The following is a 19,440-nucleotide window of genomic DNA, read 5'->3' as shown; positions in this document are numbered from 1 at the left end:
GGGTTTCCTCCCACTCCTAATTGTAATGACTCCTGCACGAAGGCGAAGGGGCAATTTTAATCTTGCTTGCCTAGTGGAAACGGGGCAGGTGAGCAGATAAAAGCTCTTTACCATTTCATTTCCACCAACTGCCCTTTTCAATGTGCAGCTTTTGTAGTCGGCTGATGTGCCTGGCAGAGATAGCAGAGACCTCATGCATACAGACAAATCGGGCTCATTGACGAACATAGGACCAGTTTAACTTGAAATTACGAAATCACTGTCTAACCCACTAGTAAAGTCAAGTGGGATTGGTCTTTTAGAGGCACTGAAGCAGTATTTAAATGGGTACTCAGATGCATGGGAACACCATCACCTGCAAGTTCCCCTCCAAGACACATACCATCCTGACTTGGAACTGTATCGCCGTTCCTTCACTCTTGCTGGGTCAAAATCCTGGAACTCCCTTCCCAACAGCACTGTGGGTGTACCTACACCCCAAGGACTGCAGTTCAAGAAGGTGGCTGACCACCATCTTCTCAAGGGCAGTTAGGGATGGGCAATAAATGCTGGCCTATCCAGCGATGCTCACGCTCACACCCCATGAAAGAATATAAAAAAGGTAATTGAGTCATAGAATCTGTGTCCCATTGTGCTGTTTGGATGACCAGGAGAATTTCCAGCTTCTAGGTCACTTCTTTGTGCTATATTTGCTTTACTTACCCTCTATCTGCTTATTATGGCTGCTATTATTTCCGTTTCATTTGGGTTGAGGAACAGTTAAAGGAAAAGGAAACAGCACAAACATCAGCTGATCCTATTAGAAAATAGCATATCTGGGTGGCACAGTGGCGCAGTGGTTAGCACCGCAGCCTCACAGCTCCAGCGACCCGGGTTCAGTTCTGGGTACTGCGTGTCCGGAGTTTGCAAGTTCTCCCTGTGTCTGCGTGGGTTTCCGCCGGGTGCTCCGGTTTCCTCCCACCTCCAAAGACTTGCAGGTTGATAGGTAAATTGGCCATTAAAAATTGCCTCTAGTGTAGGTAGGTGGTAGGAGAATGGTGGGGATGTGGTAGAGAATATGGGATTAATGTAGGATTAGTATAAATGGATGGTTGTTGGTCAGCACAGACTCGGTGGGCCTGTTTCAGTGCTGTATCTCTTAAAAAATAAAATAAATAAATATGAGAGGGAACTGCTGATAGGAGACTGTATCCAACACACAAGGTGCACTGACCAAGAGTCAGTTTCTTGTATCTATCCAAGGAGCATTGCATTGGAAAGCTGCATTTCTCCAGGCAGACCTCTGCAGACTCCAGCAACAGGGCTTGCTAGACCAAGGGACCACAGTTTGCCAGTGGCGGTCAAATTCACCACAACCCTTAATTTCTTTACCACTAGTTCCTTCCAGTTAGCTACAAAGGACATCTCCTAGTCTACAGTGCATTAAGTCTGTCACCAAAGCCATGTTTGCCATAGCTGACCAGTACATCAACTTCTCCACTGAGCTCAACAGACAACAGGAGAGATATCAGGAACTTCAAGCACTGGTTGGCTTTCCTCGTGTCAAGTGTTGTCATAGAATGTTGCTATCTGAGCACAGAAACACCAGCCAGCAGCACCTGAACATTGCCTAGGTAGTTTCCGATTACAGAAACAGGATCATGCAAGTTTGAGCGAGGTACCTGTCAGGATGCAATTATCATGCATGATTCAACCACCACCTCCCCCCAATTTTTGAACCTTCCATCAAAAACAGGATGGTTGCTGGGGTAAAAAGGAAACACCCAACACACGTAGCTCATGGTATTCTACCACAACCCCATCGTATCTAAACAACACTGGTATAACCAATATCATGATTATTAAGCACACCATAGGGTTTCTGAAATAGAATTTATGGTATTTGAATGGGTCTGGGATACCCTACAGTAATGCCCCTCCAATTGTCTTCACATCATGGTAATATACTGCATCCTGCATGACCTTGCCATCCAGGAAGAGCTGCATTTGGATGATTCAAAGCAACAACAGTAGTCCTCATCAGACCAGGATGACTGGGGAAAGGCAAGGAAGCAGCATATGAAGGAAGGCCTTGCAACAAGAGATGGGAGATAATTGCCCAACAATTCCAGTGACCTTCTCATTCCCCTGCCATGAAAGCTTGCACAAAGCCCATCTGTATTAATAGTCCTTGTAACATCTTTCAACACTCGCATCATCCTGCATTAAAGAATGTTGAACTCATTCAACCAACTCTGATATCAATAGCATACTGACGATGCTGACTGAGAACTGCCATAAAACCACACGATAGACCAAAGAGCAAATGTGATTTAAGGTGATGTATTTAATTTACAACACAATAGTTGATGTCGAGTATACTTCGGTCAGTCTTCAACTTCTCCCTGACAATATATGCTGTCTTGTCCTGCAGACAGAGAGGGTGAGAGTTAGTGAGTGGCTGTTGACAAGGGAAGTGGAGATGTGTAGGGCTTGTACATAGAGAGCATGTGCTGAGAGCTGGAGAAAGAAGATGAAATGAGGATGGGGAGGTGATAAATGTAAAACCCACGTGTGTGAAACATGAAAGGTGGTAGGAGGCCTGGGAGAAGTTACTAGTTGTGAAAGCATTGGGATGTGAGCAGAGAGTGCTGTTGCTGTGTGATGTGAAGAAAGTAGAGGAGGAAGTGATTTGACTGGAAAGACAAAGAAAGGAGTTGCAATATACCCTTTTGGTTGTATGCTGAAGGATGTGACTTGGAGGATGAAATTGATGAAAGTCGTGGATGTGTGTCAAAAAGGAGTGTTGACAGGAGTTGTTGAGAGAGATAGAGAGATGAAGAATTTATGCTCACCTTTGCTGCTCTGGTGAGATCATTAAAGCATTGTCTACATTGAACCCAGATGCTGGCAGTGATTCTGCTGGTACTGACCCTCTCAGCCATCTCTGTCAGGCCTGCTGGATAGTCATCCTGGACAATCTCATGTGGGTGCTGATAAACAATGTCTCCCTCCTTGCCCTGACCTCCTCCACAAGGACCTCTAGGGAGCCATCAGAAAACATGGGGCAGCCCTGCAATTCATTCTCCGATATGGTACCCTTTCAGCACTATAACAAACACGTTGTAAAAAAATTCATTCCTGGGATGTAGGCATCGCTGGCGAGGCCAGCATTTATTGCCCATCCCTAGTTGCCCTTGAGAAGGTGGTGGTGAGCTGCCTTCTTGAACCGCTGCAGTCCATTGGGTTGGGTACATCTGCAGAGCTGTTGGGAAGGGAGTTCCAGGATTTTGACGCAACGACAGTGAAGGAATGGCGATATAGTTCCAAGTCAGGATGGTGTGTAAGTTGGAGGGGAACTTGCAGGTGGTGGTGTCTGCTGTCCTTGTCCTTCTAGGTAGTAGAGGTCACGGGTTTGGAAGGTGCTTTCTCAGGAACCTTGGTGCTTTGCTGCAGTGCATCTTGTAGATGGTACATACTGCTGCTATTGTGCGTCGTTGGTGGAGGGAGTGAACGTTTATGGATGGGGTGCTAATCAAGCGGGCTGTTTTGTCCTGGATGGTGTTGAGCTTCTTGAGTGTTGTTGGAGTTGCATCCATTCAGGTAAGTGGAGATTATTCCAACACACTCCTAACTTGTGCCTTGTAGATGGTGGACAGGCTTTGGGGGGAGTCAGGAGGTGAGTTAGTCGCCTCAGGATTCCTAGCCTCTGACCTGCTTTTGTAGCCACGGTATTTATATGGCTACTCCAGTTCAGTTTCTGGTCAGTGGTAACCCCCAGGATGTTGATAGTGGGGGATTCAGCGATCGTATTGCCATTGAATGTCAAGGGGAGATGGTTAGATTCTCTCTTGTTGGAGATGGTCTTTGCCTGGCGCTTGTGTGGGACGAATGTTACTTGCAACTTATCAGCCCAAACCTGGATATTGTTCAGGTCTTTCTGCATTTCTACATGGAGTGCTTCAGTATCTGAGGAGTTGCAAATGGTGCTGTACATTGTGCAATCATCAGCGAACATCCCCACTTCTGACCTTATGATTGAAGGTAGGTCATTGATGAAGCAGCTGAAGATGGTTGGGCCTCGAGCTACCCTGAGGAACTCCTGCTGAGGTGTCTTGGAGCTGAGATGATTGACCTCCAACAACTACAACCATCTTCCTTTGCACCAGGGATGACTCCAACCAGCAGAGCGTTTTCCCCCTGATTCCCATTGACTCTTTTGCTAGAGTTCCTTGATGTCATATTCGGTCAAATGCTGCCTTGATGTCAAGGGCAGTCACTCTCACCTCATCTCTTGAGTTCAGCTCTTTTGTCCATGTTTGAACCAAGGCTGTAATGAGGTCAGGAGCTGAGTGGCCCTGGCGGAACCCAAACTGAGCATCACTGAGCAGGTTATTGCTAAGCAAGTACCGCTTGATAGCACTGTCGATGACACCTTCCATCACTTTACTGATGATTGAGAATAGACTGATGGGGCGATAATTGGCCAGGTTGGACTTGTCCTGCTTTTTGTGTACAGGGCATACCTGGGCAATTTTCCACATTGCCAGGTAGATGCCAGTGTTATAGATGCAAGGGAACAGCTTGGCTAGGGGTGGGCAAGTTTGAGAGTACAGCTCTTCAGTACTATTGCCAGAATGTTGTCAGGGCCCATAACCTTTGCAGTATCCAGTACCTTCAGTCGTTTCTTGATATCACACAGAGTGAATCGAATTAACTGAAGACTGGCATCTGTGATGCTGGGGACATCAGGAGGAGGCCATGATGGATCATCAACTTGGCACTTCTGGTTGAAGGTTGTTGCAAATGCTTCAGCCTTATCTTTTGCACTGATGTGTTGGGCTCCCCCATTATTGAGGATGGGAATATTTGTGGAGCCACCTCCTCCAGTTAGTTGCTCAATTGTCACCACCATTCACGACTGGATTACCTGAAGAGCAGAGCAGCGGCAGATGGACCTGGGAGGAGGTGGATCAGGAGCGGGACCTGAAAAAGAGATCATGGGGCTCGAAGCCCTTACCTACCTGAGGACCGGAGCGGCAGCAGGCTCTCTCTCTCTCTGTGTTGGCATGTACTGAAGTTCAAAAGAGGATAAAAAGACTTATAGTGACATCAAGGGAAATCTGTAAGCTGATTAGTTGGGTAAGTAACAGCTGTTAGTGCCTGTATATAGCTTAAAAATATAAGGGGAAAGTTCTTTTTTTAAAAAAAAACCTCAAAACTTACCTTATAAATGATAAGGTTAGTACTACTTAAGTGTGTTTTTTTTAATTAGTGTAATTTATTAAGGACTTTAGATTGTAGTGGGTCGTGTTTGGAGTAGAACAAGGCCCCTAGCGTTATTAGAGTAACTAAGTAATCTAAAGGTAAGTCATGGCAGGAGAGCTTGCACCCATTCTATGCTCCTCCTAGGCTATGTGGGAAATCAGGGATGCTTCCGGTGTCCCTGATGACTATGTGTGCAGAAGTGTATCCATCTGAAGCTACTGTCTACCTGCATTACGAGGGCTGGAGCTGCGGGTGGATTTACTGTGGAGCACCCACGATGCTGAGATTGTTGTGGATAGCACGTTTAGCGAGGTGGTCACACTGTAGGCAAATGCTGCAAAGGCAGAAAGGGAATGAGTGACCACCAAGCAGAGTAGAGGAAGGCAAGTAGTACAGGAGTCCCCTGTGGCCATCCCCCTCTCTAACAAATATACTGTTTTGGATATTGTTGGGGGAGATGGCTCAGGAGAAAGCAGCAAGAGCCAAATTCATGGCACCATGGTTGGCTCTGCTGCAGAGGAGGGAAGGAAAAAAGAGTAGCAGGGCTATAGTGATAGGGTATTCAATCGTAAGGGGAACAGACAGGCATTTCTGCGGCCTCAAAAGAGACTCCACGATGGTATGTTGTCTCCCTGGTGCTAGGATCAAGGATATCTCTGAGCGGCGGCAGGGCATTCTGAGGGGGGAGGGCGAGCAGCCAGTTGTCGTGGTACATTTCGGTACCAACAACTTAAGTAAAAAATTAACGCAAATAGATATAAACGGTTATGATATAGTATCGATTACAGAGACATGGCTGCAAGGTTACCAAGGATGGGAACTGAACATCCAGGGGTATTCAATATTTAGGAAGGACAGTCAAAAAGGGAAAGGAGGTAGGGTAGTGTGTTAGTAAAGGAGGAAATCAATGCAATAATGAGGAAGGATATTGGCTCAGAAAATCATGACGTGGAATTTGTATGAGTGGAGCTAAGAAACACCAAGGGGCAGAAAACATTGGTGGGGGTTGTCTATAGGCCCCCAAGGAGATAGATATATTTCTTAATGCGAAAGGGATCATGGGATGGGGGGGGAGAAAGCGGGAACAGGGTACTGAATTAGACGATCAGCCATGATCTTTTTTGAATGGCCGAGCAGGCCTGAAGGGCCGAATGGCCTACTCCTGCTCCTATTTTCTATGTTTCTATGTGGCAGGACTGCAGTGCTTAGATCTGATCTGTTGGTAATGGAACCATGTAGCTCTGTCTATTGCATGGTTCTTAAACTAGTTGGCACGCAAGTAGTCCTGTGTTGTAGCTTCACCAGGCTGACACCTCATTTTGAAGTATGCCTGGTGCTGCTCCTGGCATGCCCTCCTGCACCCTTCATTGAATCAGGGTTGGTCCCCCGGCTTGATGGTCTCCACAAAGACTGTGCGGTCGTCACTCCTACCAATGCTCTCATCGACAGATGCATCTGCGGCAGGCAGATTGGTGAGGACGAGGTCAAGTATATTTTTCCTTCTTGTTGGTTCCCTCACCACCTGCTGCGGACCTAGTCTAGCAGATATGTCCTTTAGGACTCTGCCAGCTCGGTCAGTAGTGGTGCTACCGAGCCACTCTTGTGATGGACATTGAAGTCCCCCACCCAGAGTTCATTCTGCGCCTTTGCCACCTTCAGTGCTTCCTCCAAGTGCTGTTCAACATGGAGGAGTACTGATTTATCAGCTGAAGGATGGCAGTAGGTGGCAATCATCAGGAGATTTCCTTGCCCATGTTTGACCTGATGCCATAAGGCTTCATGGGGTCTGGAGTTGATGTTGAGGACTCCCAGGGCAACTCCCTCCTGACTGTATACCACTGTGCTACCATCTGTGCTGGGTCTGTCCTGCTGGTGGGACAAGACATGCCAAGGGATGATGATGGCGGTGTTTGGGACATTGTAAGGTATGATTCGGTGAGTATGACTTTTCAGGCTGTTTCTTCACTGGTCTGTGGGACAGCTCTCCCAACTTTGGCACAGCCCCCAGATGTTAGGAAGGAGGACTTTACAGGGTCGAACGGGCTGAATTTGCCATTGTCAATTCCAGTGCCTAGGTAAATGCCAGGTGGTCCGTCCGGTTTCATTCCAAATTGACTTCATAACGGTTAGATACAACTGAGCGGCTTGCTAGGCCATTTCAGAGGGCATGTAAGAGTTAACCACATTGCTGTGGGTTTGGAGTCACATGTAGGCCAGACCAGGTAAGGACAACAGAATGTGCCCCAAGGTTCTCTGATGCAGCACTCGAGGCCTTGGTGCAGGAGGTGGACAGGAGGAAGAGGCCCTTTTCCCTCAGAGGGCCAGGAGGCCCTTGAGGTAGATATTAAGGAGGCAGTGGAGCAAATAGCCATTGCAGTCAATCTTAGCAGTCTAGCCCTGATGGCCTGGGTGCAGTGTCACAAAAAGTTTAATGACCTCACACGGGTGGTTAAGATCAGTGAATGCACCGCCACATGTCATCTACTCACAAATAAATCACCAGCCTAACACACTGCTCCATACCCCCTTCACTCACCTACCAATGATCCATAACCAAGACTCAAGCCTCAAGCCTCACATTCATAGCTTCACCTCACCTTCACACACTCAGCATTGCTGCAAATTGCACACACACATTTCCCTGTTTGCACACATTGCCAACAGTGGGAGGCACATCACCAAAACATAGTGCACCAGATTCACTGACACGCTTCCATCTCTTAAGGTGGCCCATAATGGGAGGCAACATCACCTAACAGCCAATGGACAGGCATGGCTGCATGTTCTCTACCCCACGGAGGAGACAGTGCCGTAAGTCATTGATGTGACCATGACTTCGGCCATGGCCCATAGCGGGACTGAAACTATCAAAGATGTTTCTACCTCATCTAGCATCTCATGGCCCACCTGACCCTCACAATCTCTTCTGATATACAATTTGCAGATGGTGTAGTCATGCACCTCTTACTTCCACCCCCACTTCACTCAACACAAAGTTACTGCTGTGCCTTTATGCTTTCAGACACACAAGAACTACTGCCTGGCTAGAGAAAGAAGAGACTGATGAAAAAGAAACAACATTATTTGATCTTACTCTCACAGCCACCAGTTAAGTTACTGGCATTGTGCAAACTTTAGAGAATAGCTTAGAGGTGGGAGCTGCATGTGGTGAGTCACCAGGTATGAGTCAGCTGCAGCCAGGTCAGGGGGAAAGGATCATGTGGCGCAGTGGTTAGCACCACAGCCTCACAGCTCCAGCGGCCTGGGTTCAATTCTGGGTACTACCTAAGTGGAGTTTGCAAGTTCTCCCTGAGTCTGCGTGGGTTTCCTCCGGGTGCTCCGGATTCCTCCCACAAGCCAAAGACTTGCAGGTTGATAGATAAATTGGCCATTAGCAATTGCCCCTAGTATAGGTAGGTGGTAGGGAAATATAGGGACAGGTGGGGATGTGGTAGGAATATGGAATTAGTGTAGCATTAGTATAAATGGGTGGTTGATGGTCAGCATAGACTCGGTGGGCCGAAGGGCCTGTTTCAGTGCTGTATCTCTAAACTAAACTAAACTCCTCAGTGGGTGAGGTCACACAAGAATTGTGCTCCAGAGGACCCAGATGAGGACTTCGATGGGGCAGCCTACAGATAGTGGTTGATAGACATGCACACAGAAATGTTTGGTGCTTCGGCAGGCCTGTCAGAAAGCCTGATGCAACCTTCAAAGAGCGTGGAGGAACTGTCTCTAAATTGGCATTGGGCTTCATGCAGAGCTAGGAGTCGAGTGTGCAAGTGGTGACCAACTCCATGGGAACACTTGCAGAGCCAACCATGATGCAGCATTTAATGGCCGATGCCTCAGCTTCTAATGCAGCACAGGCTGAAGCCACACAATGTTTGAGTGCTACCATGGAAGCTCAGATTAAGGTCATGAAATCTCAGCTTGTTGCCATGCCAGCCCAGACTGCTGCCACCATGACTGTGGATACCAATGCTCCCAGTGGCGTGTAGTCTCTCGCAACAGTCCAGCAAGCTGAGGCACTGCCTCAAGGAAATGGTAGTGGCTCCAAACAGCACAAATCTGCTGCCTTCTCTCAAGGTTGCAGCATTCGTGCTCCCAGCACTGCTATTCCGCCAGTGCCCCTGCTGTTGCCTATCAGCCAGCCTGCTGTAGCCCATGCCCAGGTGGTGCAGTCCTAAACTGGGCCTTTTAGGCCCAGAGTTGCTCGAGGGGATCCTACAAGTTCATTTGAAGACTCCCCCACTGAAAGTCAGCAGCCATCTGTCAGCCATGCTGCAACCACTGGTGCAGCACTGCATAGAGCACTAGACCAGGCTAGACAGGCACAAAGGGAGTGTACAAGGAAAGTTGAGTTTTGCATGAAATTTTGGATTTTTATTTGATCAAGTTGGCATGGAATGGTAGTTTCGTTGCTTCTTTTATTTCAGGACTATGGCCAAAAGGACACTGTGATGGTCTGTAACAGAGGAATGGTAAGGTGTGGGGCAATTAACAATGGTGATTTGGGATTATAGTCGCAGAAACCAGAGTCGAGAAAGGTACTCACGGACAGCCGTATGGAGTGATGATGTGTCAGCTCCCTCCTCCCTTCCTCCTCCTGTTCCTCCTCCTCCTGTGACGTCACAGAATCCACGGTGGCAAGGGCTGTGTCCTCAGGATGGCCAGGTTGTAGAGGATGTAAAAGACCAACACAAATCGGGACACACTCTCCGACGAGTACTGTGGGGCTCCTCCAGAGCAGTCGAGGCAGCGGAATCATTGCTTCAACATCCCGATCATTAGCTCAATAATGGTTCCCATGGCAGCACAGCTCACATTATATGAGTGCTGGCCATGTGTGGTTGGGATGCGGAAGGGCACCATGAGCTAGGTGTAGAGCGGATAGCCCTTGTCACCCAGCAGCCACTCTTTGGTTTGATCTGCTGGCTGAAAGATTCATGGAACAGTGGAGTGGAGCAGAATGAATGCATCATGACTGCTGCCAGGATGGTGTGTTGTGTCTGGTTACACACCAACTACCCTTTGCATTTTCGGTACATTTCACCATTGACATGCAGTGCCTGCATAGCCACGTGTGTGCAGTTGATGGCACCTTGTACCATGGGGAAGCCTGCTATCCAGGCAAAGCCACGTGTGCACTCCACCTGCCCTCTCCTGACATAAAGAGCCTCTGTCATCTCTCTGATGCAGCAATGGACTGCAAACTGGGAGATGCTAGGTAGGTCACCTGCTCTAGCCTGGAAGGAACGCGATGCAAAGTAATTCAGGGCCATGGCCATCTTCAAAGCCATTGGCAGCACTGTCCTAGTATGGTTCTGAAGCTGCAGATCTGTTGCAAAAGGTGGCAGAGTTCTGTGAGCACCTACTTTGTGAATCGCAGACAACGCACACACCACCCCTGGTTTAAGTGGAGGTAAAAAAAATATTCCTGGAAGACCCTAAGTGGATAAAGGCCTCCTGCTGAGACCCATTCTCCCCTTCATCCTCTTCCCTCTGAACAACTTGTCTTCTTATTGCTGCCTCTGCACCATCACCCGCTTATGCTGCAGCCCTAGGAGGAGTGCTACTATGGTGCCTTGACTGAGAGCAAATGGCGTGCCCAGAGTCCTTACAGTCATAACCAATGCCTTACTCATGTGCAGCATCACTCCCTACAGACTACACCAACTCCTCAAACTCCCAGCAAATCCATAAAGGCAGACAGAGCCAGTGGAAAGTAGTCAGCAACTAACCTGCAAGTTAATGATGATTCTTCAAATAGCACGGATGGGGTGGGGGTCCTTTCTGCTGCTGAACACATATTTAGTCATGTGTGTTTAAGAAAGGATGTTGAACGATGAGGTCCAAATGAAGTGCTGGTGTCAAATTAGACTTAGACATTGACTGACATCACAATCTGCCTACTCTGTATACTTCTAGTGCACGCTTATAACACCTGCGCTAACGTCTTTACCAAGATGCCATTTGTCGTGGGCCACCCTGAAAGTCAGCATGAGCAGTGTGGGTGCCATTTTGCTACTAAAATGACACCTGTAGCTCTGAAACTATGGGCACTACAGAGCAGAATTTGCAGCCATAATCTGATATAACTTTAAACACTTTGGGATCCAGTAATAGGATCAGAATGTACAGTAAATAAAGAACTGGTGACAAACAAATGGGAATTCACTTAGTGCAAAACATTTTTTTAATTGAGTGTAGAAGTTGCTCTTGGTTCGAGATGCACCTGGAAGAGTTTGGATAGCCATTGTGATTGTTTCTCTTCAAAAGAGGAGAATGCATGTGAATGACACATATGGAAAAAAGGACAGCTGAACTTCAGCTTCTATTAATGCCATTACATTAATGCCACTTCAGAGAATGATACGAGAAACTTCCACTTCAAAGTTATTTTGGTCCATGTACCACATATTTGATCCATCTGTTTGTTCCTTGTTCAGTTGATAAGAGCAGGCTATTTTCCTTCTCAAGCTTTTCTTTTTAACAGAACATGGCATAAAGGCGACAATAAAATAATTCAACACTTGTATAATTTTTGTTCTGTTGAAAGGATAGCATAGTTGAAAATAGAAGAGGTTGTGAAAGGAATGATCAAAAGGCTTTTTTGAATATTCTGGTGGTGGTTTAATCTGAGACAATGACATACACTCTGTTACACTGCACTTTTGAAGTTGGTTTCTTGTAGGTTACCAGCTCTGGTAGGATGCATTCTTGGAGGTTTCACCACATGATTTCCCACACCCAGTCAAACAGCCTTTCTTCATCACATAATTTATTTTAATGCCTTATGATTTTTCTCCTGGATAGCAGTGTTCAGTAGACTAATTACTGGAGATTTCAGGACAATCTTGGAGGGTTGACAACCCTAGTTTCTTGCCTTTAGCTAGTCCTAGGACTGCAGTATCGAGTATAGGGACCCAGATCTGCTTCAAACTTGCAACAATGGATACCTGCAAGACCAACTCCAAGAGGTGGTTTGTAGTAGTTGTACAGCTGCAATTGTTAACCAGTATTTCCAAATCTTCCATCCAACACTGCAGGCTAATTCAATGGCGTGAAGATTTTAAAAGAACAGTCTGTCCATTTTTCTATAAATGTAGGCCTGGAAGTTCTAAATAGATATTGAAGGTAAAATAGATACCAGTCTCACACTTTAATAAGGAGGAAACAAACCTTTCAGTTCTTGTAAGAAATGAATTAGTTGCTAATGTAGATGTGCTGATTGAAACTGTAGAACCTGGCAGAAGGTCAAGAAAAGGTTCCCTGGCAGTTATTTAAAAAATAATGGAGCAGAAACCGGCCTTCAACTGCCAGATATGCGACACAGCAGGTGGTGGAAAGTAAGAAGTCAAAATGCTTTGCAACTCATTTCTGACATGACCTCCTACTGCACTAAACAATTGATTTGATGTGCACACACAGCTGTTTCTGAGAATCATTAGATACCATTCAAACTCAACCCCATGGTCTCTACTTTGTTTCTTTCCAATTTTTCTCATTTTCTGCCTTCTCCTGAATATTTAGACTCATTCTGGGGTACACTTCCACAGATACCAACCATCCTTTGGTACCTTTCTGAAGTGACTATTCTTCAGGGGTGAATCTAAATCATGGTAGTGGGTGGATCATTCAACGAGAGTGATGACCATAGCTGAGCTTGGTCCTGTCCATACTTGTGCACTTTGTAGTAGAAGTGAATAGCAATTAAGCACAGGGATCTTGGCTGTCATTTACCCTTCCTTCAATCTTTGGCCTCCTTGTCTCAAGAGACAATGGGTAAGCGCCTGGAGGTGGTCAGTGGTTTGTGAAGCAGCGCCTGGAGTGGCTATAAAGGCCAATTCTCGAGTGACAGACTCTTCCACAGGTGCTGCAGATAAAATTGGTTGTCGGGGCTGTTACACAGTTGGCTCTCCCCTTGCGCTTCTGTCTTTTTTCCTGCCAACTGCTAAGTCTCTTCGAAACGCCACACTTTAGCCCCGCCTTTATGGTTGCCCGCCAGCTCTGGCGATCGCTGGCAACTGACTCCCACGACTTGTGATCAATGTCACAGGACTTCATGTCGCGTTTGTAGACGTCTTTAAAGCGGAAGCAAGGACGGCCGGTGGATCTGATTCCAGTGACGAGCTCGCTGTACAATGTGTCCTTGGGGATCCTGCCATCTTCCATGCGGCTCACATGGCCAAGCCATCTCAGACGCCGCTGGCTTAGTAGGGTGTATAAGCTGGGGATGTTGGCCGCCTCGAGGACTTCTTAACCCTTCCTTAACCCAGAGATATTGTCGCAAAATGTTTGTGTGCTACTGCTGACTGGGATGAATTCATTCACAGGAGACCAAGGGCTGGATTTTTATGTCCTGCCAGGGCTGGGAATGGAGGTGGGCAGGTGAGGAAAGTACAGGCGCTGGCCAGTGTGCCGGTTTCCCGTTGCCGTTCCTGGTGCTGATGTGTTTCACCAGGGTGGGGGCGGCCCCGAGAGCCCGCCCAATCCTCTAATGAATGTAACTGAGATTGTTAAAAATCTCATTGAGAGCTCGTTGAGTACCATGTTTGGATTTTGGCGGGGGTGCACGGGCTGTATGCTGGGTCTGGGGCAGACAAGCTGCAAGGGGACGGATACACAGTGAGGAGCCAGTCATGACAGCCTCAACAAATTAGGTGGGTGCATAAAAGGGAGAACGGCTTAGAGTGTGGCTCGGCAATTGGCACACCATCAGGTCAGTACAGGTTGAGGTGAGAGTGGTTGGTAAGTGCTTGGGCAGCACAGGTGGCCATCATCCTCCTGGCAATGGGATCACAGCTCTCAGATTTTGGGTCCAGTGATGATGAGGAGCAACATCCAGGCATCGGAAGAGCAGAGGAGAGGGTCAAGGGGCAGGAAAGCAATGAGGTCATATGCTCAGCATAGGCTCAACCACTGAAGACGGAGCTACCTTGGGATGAGCAAGAACTCAGTGCTGGAGGACACTGCAACTCTCCAGGCAGATGGTCACAGAGATCTGTTCCCTCTTCGCAGAAGACCTCACACCACTGCCTGCCATGTCCTGCCAGTAGCCGTCAAAGTCACTATGACCTGGAACTTCTTCGCCTTAGATGCGGACCTTGGTGATGTATCACAAATGGCTGCACACCATTGCATCTCAAATGCCCTTTTTGTGAGAGCTGGGCAGTACATACAATTTCAGACAGATAGAGCCTTGCAGGTACAGAGGGCAGTGGGTTTCGCCTCCGACTGTGCAGGACATCAATTGCACCCATGTGACCATCAAGGCACCAAGTGACCGCCCAGTGAGATTCTTCAACGGGAAGGGCTTCCACTCCCGCAATGTTCAACTGGTCTGCAACCACAGCAAGAGCATCCTCCATGTGTGCGCTCGCTTTCCTGGCAGCTGCCATGACTCCTTCATCCTCCAGCAGTCCAAGCTGCCACAGCTCTTCATTCCATCCACCAAGCTCTGTGGATGAATTCTAGGGGATAAGGGATTTTCCTTGAAGAGATGGCAACTCACCCATCTGAGAACTGAGGCAGAGGCACAGAGGCACTACAACTGAAGCCATTTGTGGACAACCCTTGAACAGGCCATCGGACTTCTAAAGATGCAGTTCTGGTGCGTGGACTGGTCAGGTGGTGTCCTACGGTACAAGCCTGTAAGGGTCTCGTGCATTGTGGTGGTCTGCTGTACTCTCCATAACATGGCCCTCCTGAGAGGTATGGACTTTGAAGAGGGTGAGGCCCTGGGATAATCGGAGTAAGAGGAAGAGAAGAAAGAAGAAGGAGAAAGATGCAGAACCTCGAGGTGCCCTGACTGTATAGGGAGGTGCACTGATCTGGGGTGGGATTCGAGGGTCTTTTCAGGATGCCATTACTATCATGGATTATCTAATTCAGGTCCATTTCAGCTGAGCCCTTCTGACCCAGGAAGAACAGCATGGTCTGGAACTCACATTGAGCTGCCTGTGATAACATTTCCATTGAAAACACAGCCTGGAAAAGATCAACTCTTACCACCAATGAAGACTGTGCATCTGCCCAGAGGTTTCATTATCATCGTTCACAGACCCTTGTTCCCCTTCACCACTTCATTCCTCTTCTCTTCTATCTCCATTAATAAAAGGAGGCTTATACATCTGGCTTCATCGTCAATATTTACATGGTGCTCAAAAAAAGAAAAAGTGCGCAGTTACAGGTGAAAGAAACCCCAGTGACCCACACAGTGCTCTGCCGATGCGGTGACCTCCTCTCTTGGTCACTTCTACACATTGCTACCCTTCCTCGGAGGTGGTGGAGGCAGCCTGCTCGCTTGTCTCTGCCTGTGGCTGAGATGTACCTGGCAGTTGTCCTCGTCATGGAGGTGCCAGTAGCGGCATCTCCAGAGGCTGCACGTCTGTCACTGGGCCCTGCTGTACAGATACTCCCTCAGTCAGAGGGGCCAAGGAGGGCAATGAAGATGATGGCACACTGTGAGGGGTGGCACCCCCATCCTCCTTAGTGTCTGTCTTAGTCCTTGGCTGGCACTCCAGATGGCTGGAAGGCAGCACCAGTTGGGGCACAACTGGCATTCCCTCCAAATATCTCTGCACCATCAGCGCCACTCACCAGATATAGCTACATAGTGTGGAATGCATTCTGTGAATATCTGTGCGCAGTTTCTGCATCCACTTTGAGTGCTACAGCATATAGCCCTCCATGAGCTGGGCCACTTTCTCAATGGAGCAGCTCATGCGCTCAAAGCCCACTGCCTTGGTGACACATATCAGCTGAATGGACTTCTCCATTCTTAATCCATGATCCCATGTTGCCTCAGGGATCACTGACATGTGGGAGCACATTTGCTGCTGCTGATCCAAGCAGAGCCTCCTTTCCTGCGACTCCCGAGTTTCTACATCTGTGCCCAGCTGAGGAGGGCTGTGGCTGTCCTCCATCCTCCAAGGGTGCTGCCCACAGCTACCATTGCCTCTGCCTCCTCCTCCTGCTCACTCATGATGTGCGCATAGCCCTATCTATGTGGGCGCAAGGACCCACCGAGGTGACTGTACCTGCGCTTGTGGATAGTGCGCTTGTAAGATGTGACAGTGTTTGCCCTGAGGTCTGCTCTGACAGTACTTGGCCCAGTGATGGTACAGGAATTGGTCTTTGTACCTCCACACCATAACCTGTGGGAGACACAAGAAGAGATCATGAGAACTAGCCTTGGAGAGCAGAAGCCTCTGCAGTGCTGAGGTTTCACAATACAGCTGAATCTTCAGCATGCTGTCAGATGGGCTAGAGTGCAATGCACCCCCTTAATCTACGCATTCATTTTCTATTCACCCTCTGCACCAGGGATGCCTAACTCGCCTTCCCCGGCTTTCTCAGAGTCAGCTACCCGGTGATCTCTATTGCTCCCTTTCATGCTGGTGAAGATGTTTAAGAAAGGAACCCCTCCTTGTGTCTGAGCCCTTTCATGGGCTTGTCAGCCCATTTCTCCTTCAAGGACAAAAGAGAGAGAGAGATAAAGATAAGACACGGCTGGCCTTTATGACCAATGCCAGTGGCTCATTTTCATAAGAAGCTGCATGTATCAGTGGTGGCAGGTCCTCAACAGCACTATGGGATCATCAAGTATCCTTAGCACACATTCCTCCCATGTTCAGGAGCAACATATGCCCTCAGTCTCCTCAGCTGGTTTGTCTGCTGGAAGTTGAATACCCAGACGCCTGTCCTGAGGGTTTGGCATTGCACTCACCTTGCAAGAGCGAATAAGGCATTGAACATCTTCTGGCACACTGGACCCATTTCCTCCAGACCACAATCTGTCTGCTCACTATCTCTGACATCTCAATCCAGACCTACTTGGTCTGGGAAGGTGGCCTTCTCTTGTCTCCCTCTGGAAACAGGACCTCCCTCCTCTCACTCACTGCCTCCAGGAGGACATTTAGGTTGGCATCCGCAAAGTGAGGGGCTGCCATGTCCCGGAGTCCAGCCTCCTGCCTCATCTACTCCACTAGTGAAAGTACCACAGCAACTGATTCATTGAAGTAGCAGCCACAGTAATGGCTGCCATGGTCAGTTTAATTCAGGCCTGCTCTCTTTTTGTCCCACCTCCATTCCTGCCCATGCGGCCGCTAATTGGCCGCCCAACCCACCCTCCAGCCAATTAACAGTCAGCCCCTGTGAAAAAGGGAGACTATGACTGCTTCCCGCTGGGGCAAGATCAGGACCCGGAAACAGTCCTCACATCCCTTTCCTGTTCCCGGAAGGAAACTCCTGCCCCAAGGATCAAACCTGGGGCCTTCCTGACACTTATGGCTCTGCACTACGCTAGGTGCAAGATTTATCTACTGAACAATCATGGGAGACCTTTGCTTTGATCAGCAAAAAATCTTGTGATCAAAAGAGCCCATAAATTTGTCAACAGTCACATTTGCTGCACATTAGAGAAACAGAGAAAAATTGTTAATTTTGGTACCAAAAACCACTGAAGTAATCATTTTTATTTTATGTGTTTTTTGAGATAATCATATAGCACTTTTAATATCGAAAATTTCCCAAGGCGCTTCACAGGAGTGTAATCAGGCAAAAATTAACACCAAACCTTAGGTCAAATACTCCATGTGGCAGTGAGTTCCACATTCGAACCACTCTCTGGGCAAAAACATTTCTCCTGAATGCATTATTGTATTTTTTAGTCACCACCTTATATTAATAACCCTTAGTTTTGCACGAGAAATAAAAATATCTCTATGTCTATCCTATCGAATCCTTACATAACATGAAAGACCTCTATTAGGTCAACCTCAACCTTCTCTTTTCTAGAGAAAAGAGTTTCAGCCTGTTCAGCCTTTCCTGATAGTTATAACCTCTTCGTGCTTTGTTCACTTTTCATGCTTTGTGTGATTTGTGAGTAATTTGTGTGCATGTAGACATTGATAGGCAAAAGGCAGGATTTCATTTGGTTTCATCTATGTAAGAAATGGATAACTTGCGGTAACAATTATTACAGTTGATTAGCTCTGACTACAGTAACCAACTAAGAGTAAATATGCGAATAGAAAAGCAAAATTCTGCAGATGCTGTAAGTCAGAAATAAAAATGGAAAATGCTGGAATTACTCAGCAGGTATGGAAGCATCTGTAAAGAGAGAATCAGAGTTAACAAGCTGAATTTTCCCGGCCCTGAGGAGAGGCTTTTGGGGCGAGGCAAGTAAATAGGGGGAATTGCGCCTGAATGGCTCCCCAATGCCATCCTGCCACCCAGGGGCAGGCTGGGAACAAAGTCAACAGCCCGCTCCACGAAGGTGGATAGCCAATTAGGATCTTAATGAGGGGCCACTTTCCAAAGGCGATGGCAGTTTCCTGTTGATGGAGCACCCCACCCCTTGCTGAGTGCAGAGCCTAGCAGCACCCTGGAGGTGGCTTCCTGGCAGCTGAGGCTCCATGCCCCATGAAGAAGAATGAAAGGTCACAACTAAAACCAATCATGTGAATGGGTTCCTCCTCCACACTGATGCTACGACCAAATGTGGGCCTCTTCAAACTCAAATTTGCAGAAGGCATCGGAGAGCGCATCAATGTTGAAGTGCCCTCACAATTGCCTTACTGACTCAGCAGCGGCTAACTCACCTGTTAGGGCCCTCCTGCACTGCAGACCCTCTGTTTGGGCCTCCTACCTCAGGAACCTGCCCGCTGTCCTTAATAGGACGGAAAATATGAAAGAGGCCAATTGGGAGGCCACCTCCCAGAGGGCTGTGCTGGCAGGTAACCTGATGACATGCACAGGCTTGTGACCATCCCCCTCCCTGCCCCCTGTCCCATATCATCCTGATGCCTGCCGGAAAATTCAGCCCAATGTTGATGAAAGGGTCATCGACCTGAAACAGTAACTCAGTTTCTCTCTCCACAAATGCTGGGAGACCTGCTGAGTAATTCCAACACTTTCTGTTTCTATTATGATAAATATGCGAGCCTTGGTTTTGGACGTCACCTGCAATAGCTAGTATCTCTAATGCAAACAACTCACTGGTTTCATTAAAAATGCATTTGTATAAAATTATGATTGTGCACTGGTCTTTTATATTTCAGCCTAATCTGACATGCAAAAAAAGTAAAAGCTGTCCTTCATTTATGTAAACTGTCTCACAGATGAACCGCAATCAATCTAATTTACTAACTGTAAAACAGATAAAAACGTTTCCATTATGAAACT

At 47.6% G+C, this 19,440-nt stretch overlaps 1 protein-coding gene across 6 annotated transcripts in view; it reads right to left on the bottom strand.

Moving 5' to 3' along the window:
• The window catches only part of LOC137384087 (troponin I, slow skeletal muscle-like), a 111,436-nt gene that overhangs the window by 59,138 nt on the left and 32,858 nt on the right, over positions 1-19,440 (bottom strand). The gene's annotated exons all lie outside the window — the stretch shown is intronic.

The sequence above is a fragment of the Heterodontus francisci genome, chromosome 25 (assembly GCF_036365525.1).
Source record: "Heterodontus francisci isolate sHetFra1 chromosome 25, sHetFra1.hap1, whole genome shotgun sequence".
In the NCBI taxonomy this organism is placed as follows: domain Eukaryota; kingdom Metazoa; phylum Chordata; class Chondrichthyes; order Heterodontiformes; family Heterodontidae; genus Heterodontus; species Heterodontus francisci.
The sequence above is the reverse complement of the archived record's forward strand: the minus strand, read 5'-3'. Positions and strand labels throughout refer to the sequence as shown.